At 48.6% G+C, this 4,663-nt stretch overlaps 1 long non-coding RNA gene across 1 annotated transcript; it reads right to left on the reverse strand.

Moving 5' to 3' along the window:
• Window positions 1-724: 724 nt before the first annotated feature.
• Window positions 725-2,255, reverse strand: LOC110740840. Its single transcript, XR_002516022.2, has 2 exons — window positions 1,717-2,255; window positions 725-971 (listed from the first exon to the last, which is right to left on the reverse strand). It is a non-coding gene; the product is annotated as an uncharacterized LOC110740840 (long non-coding RNA).
• Window positions 2,256-4,663: the final 2,408 nt, after the last annotated feature.

Genomic DNA, 4,663 nt, shown 5'->3' on the forward strand with positions numbered 1-4,663 from the left:
CTCGGTGGCTCACGCCTGTAATCCCAGCACTTTGGGAGGCTGAGGTGGGTGGATCACTTGAGGTCAGCAGTTCGAGACCAGCCTGGCCAACTGGTGAAACCCCATCTCTACAAAAGTACAAAAATTAGCCAGGCGTCGTGACACATGCCTGTAATCCCAACTACTCGGGAGGCTGAGGCAGGAGAATCACTTGAACCTGGGAGGCAGAGGTTGCAATGAGCCAAGATTGTGCCACCGCACTCCAGCCTGGGTGACGGAGGGAGATTCCATATCAAAAAACAAGAAAAAAAAGAAAATCAAAGGGAACACATTAAAGAGTCTAGGAGCTATCCCTGTGTGGCAGGACCATGGTTAATTTCTCTACTTTTATATCTTTCTCATTGTTTACACTTTTTTAATGAGCATATTTTTTTTTAATCGTTTTTTCAAAAAGCCACTTATGCTTTTTTCAAAAGAGCCTTTGAGTAAATAAGAGATCTGCTGCCTTCAGGGTCTCTTGTGGGTGGCAATTCTGGAGTTATGCTGATGGATAAAAGCTTATTGCTCTGCTAATCTTTCTTGTTATTGGAGTTTGGAGCTATTAAGGCACATTGCCCTATGGAGTAATATAACATCTGAAATCATGTCAAACAAACGTTCGCATGGTGAAAACGCCATGTTTCACAGGCGTGCCAGAAAGGGTATAATTGGACCCATTAAATATGAAACATGTGAATTCCAAAGGTTACTGAATAAATAATGTTATTTAACAAAGTGAAATTAGAGTGTGAACAGGCTAAAATTAGAGTTCATTTCCCTTCTGAAAATTCCATCTCGTACTTCAGAGAGTGAGCTGATGGGGCCTTCCCTCCACCAGCTCCTACCTGGATTTGACAGCGTCTCCCAGAATGAAGCACTGGCTTCGCTCTTCTCTCTGCACATGTGCACCAGGAAGCTCCTTCGGGCTTGCATCACGTACAGTTCTCGAGTGCCTAATGGGCAGAAGGCCTGTGTTAGGCGCTGCGGTGGAGGACTGGGGGACTAAAAGGACAGGGGTGAAAAAAAAATGACTTTTGTTTCTTAGAAGGAGTCTCACTCTGTCACCAGGCTGGAGTGCAGTGGCACAATTTCGGCTCACTGCAACCTCTGCCTCCTGGGTTCAAGTGATTTTCCTGTCTCAGCTTCCCAAGTAGTTGGGACTACAGGCATGTGCCACCACACCCAGCTAATTTTTTTAGTAGAGACTGGGTTCACCATGTTGGCCAGGCTGGTCTCCATCTCTTGACCTTGTGATCTGCCTGCCTTGACTTCCCAAAGTGCTGGGATTACAGGCGTGAGCCCCTGAGCCCGGCCCAAAAAAAATGACGTTTTAAACAAAGGCCTTGCTTCAGAAGATTGTGATCCAATTGGGATGTCTCTCTCTCTCTCTCACACACACACACACACACTCACGCACACACACATAAATTGATACTAAAATACCAATTGCAGAATTGTAGGCATTTCCTGCTCTTATGCACTAAATTATGTCCCCACTCCCACCCCCAAATGTGACAATATTTGAAGATAGGGTCTTTAAGGAGGTAATTAAGGCTAAATGAGGTTGTGAAGATAAGGCACTGATCCAATAGAATGTGTGTCTTCATAAGAAAAGGAAGAACTACTAGGAGTGCATGTGCACAGAAGAAAGGCCTTGTGAGAAGGCAGCCTTCTGCAGGACAGGATGGGAGGCCTCACCTGGAACCAACCCCGCGGGCTCCTCGATCTTGGACTTCCAGCCTCCAGAACCGTGATAGAAGAAGTGTCTGTTGTTTAAGCCCCCGAGTCTGCTGTATTCTGTTATGCAGCCTGAGCAGGCTGATACACCTGCAGCTCACACTTCTCCATGTCACAAGTACTTCCCATTCTTCACTGCCACATGCAGCTTCTTCACTCTTCAAGACTGGCCACTCCATCTAGGGGACAACAGAAACCATGGAAACTCTCTGCTTATCCTCAATCACTTCTTGGGATCCCCTTTCAAACACACTGCAGTCGGGAATGCCCAAACCCAGGAACACAGCTAGCCCATGTAGAGCCTTTGTGTGAATTAGAAAAAAGGCCCTCCTTTGGTCAATATGGCCCTGGGGACACACAGCAGTGAGCAGACAGTGTCTTAACGGTCATTAGAAGATGGCACTCCTTCCTCCACACAGACTCAGCCCGATGCCACGGTGCACAGGTGGGCAAGCACAGTCCCACCATGCCACTTGGCCTGATGTCCTAGTGCAGCAGTCCCCAGACTTTTTGGCACAAGGGACTGGCTGAACGAAAGATAATTTTTCCATGGACTGGGGGGGGGGGGGGGGGGTGGGGGATGGCTTGGGGTTGATTTAAACACATTACAGCATGACATTTATCATTAGACTCTCATAAGGAGTGAGCAACCTAGACCCCTGACATGCACAGTTCACAATAGGGTTTGTGCTCCTATGAGAATCTAATGTCACCACTGATCCGACAGGAGGGAGAACTCAGGTGGCAATGCTCGCTTGCCCACCACTCACCTCCTGCTGTGTGGCCCGGGTCCTAACAGGCCACAGACAGATACTGGTCCATGACCCGAGGACTGAGGACCCCTGTCCTTGTGCCCAAACACATGCAGAGCTCCGAACAAGCCCCTGACCACCTGTCCCAAGGCTGGCTCCTCACCTCAGTCCAGGGCTGCACAGATGGCAGAGAATGGCAGTAGCAGTAGAGTCAAGGACAGCTCCTGTGTTCCTGAACTTCCCCCTCATTCCCCCAACACCAGCTCCAAAGCTGCTCCCCCCCAGCAGGTGCAAGCCCTGTTCCACATCCCCCACTCCAGAACCTCAGCCTGGCCTATGCCTGGGGACTCCTCTGACCCACAGATGCTGCCCTTCTTCCCTGCCTTTGTCATTCCACCCCAGACTGAAGGGAATCCCCCAGGAGGCTGCTGGGGCGGTTGGGAGGAGGAGTGGGCCCACAGCTCAAGGATCCCCAGGGGGACTTCACCCCAACGCCTCTCTGCCCGTGCGAAGCTGTGAAAGCTCTTCCAGGAAGGGCCACCTGGTGGCAACTCCCATTTGAAAGGACGTCCCATGTAAGCCCAAATTGAAGAATTTAACCCAATACTAAATTTTTAAAAGAATGAAAATGCAACAACTCTGTCATGGGGAAAATGTGAATTCAGAGAATAAAGAGTAATGATTGGGTTCCTCTTAGTTTCTTCTAATTCTGCTCATGAGCAGCTCGTAGCTGATCTCTCCTCCAACACCACCGCTGAAGATAACACCTGAGGATGGCATCTTCCCCTTAGATGTGGCCCTGTGCTGGGCTTCTCCACGGGCAGCACGTTCCACCGAAAGCATGGTGTGACTGGAAAGATGACTTTATAAAAACCTCCTGGCTAAGAATTTCTCTCTCATCTCCCCATCACAAGGCTACCATTATGGCTTTATTTCTTTGGCCCAATTCTGGGCTCTTTTAGAATGTCACCATTTCAGGAGCAATGACATTAGGAGTTCTTGCTACCACCAGGTGTAGGACAGCAGTTATGAGGCCAGGCTCTCAAGCCAGGTTTGGAGATTCAAATCCTGGCTCTGCCATGTAACTGGTTCTGCGACCTTGGGAAGGTCACCTATCTTCTTCTTGAGTCCAATTCCTCAGCTGAGAAATGAGGACAATCATCATCCTCTTTCCTCCCTGGCTTGTTGGAAGTGTTAGATGGGGTGATGTGGAAGTTGGTCAGCACAGTGACCAATATGTAGTAAGCAATCAGTAAATGTTAGCTATCATTAATCTTGGATGTTCAAATGTAAATTAGTCTATCAGCTGTGTTCTTAAAGGGTGACAGACATTTAGACATGGTTGGCTTTAAACTGACCAAAGAGTCAGCAATTCCAGCCTCTCCCAGTTGTCACCCATCTTTTCACAAATGTCACCCACTCTCCTGCTGATGTCACCCTCCCTCACCCCAAGGTCAGCCACCTCACCACAATTTCACCATTCCCCTCTCATTCTTAGAGTGCCTGAGTCCTACACAGAAGGTGAAGCAGCTTCTCCTGGTCTCAAGCTTAGGACCTGCCCTTGGCTTTAACTGGAAACTGATATGTAAGTTGTTGAAAAAAACTAGTCCAGGATACTTGGCTGAAGACAAGGTAAATATAGCTGACATCCTACTCCTCCCGTGGCTGTACATTTGATTTAACCAAAAAAGCACGGGTTGAGGATTTAATGAAAGCCCATTCCCAGGTTGGAAAGAAGCAGAGTAAAAAGAGAGAGGTTATTGAAATTTTCACTGCCAGGCAGGAGATGCATGTCTGGCCCCAGTGAGTGAGTCAGGGAACCCATCAGCATTGGAAAATGAATGAGACGGCCATCAATCTCACTCTACTCTCACTCCCAACTAAAACAGAGCTGGGCCACACCACTCCTCAAGCTGTTTGCCAGCTGAGCGCCACCGCTCTGCTCCTAGACTTACGGAGCCAATAAGGGCACAGCAGGGCTGGAATTTGGTTGGAAATCTCCAAAAGGCATCTATTCTGTCCCCTCTCTGATACGATCAGCTTTGCGACTCGAAGCTGAATCTCCCTAACACATAGGTGAATGGGTGTCCTCTGCAAATTATCTGAAGATAGCAGGAATTCCCCTCCCCCACCAAACTATTCCCCCCACCATTGTA

Source organism: Papio anubis, chromosome 10 (genome assembly GCF_008728515.1).
Source record: "Papio anubis isolate 15944 chromosome 10, Panubis1.0, whole genome shotgun sequence".
Classification (NCBI taxonomy): Eukaryota; Metazoa; Chordata; class Mammalia; order Primates; family Cercopithecidae; genus Papio; species Papio anubis.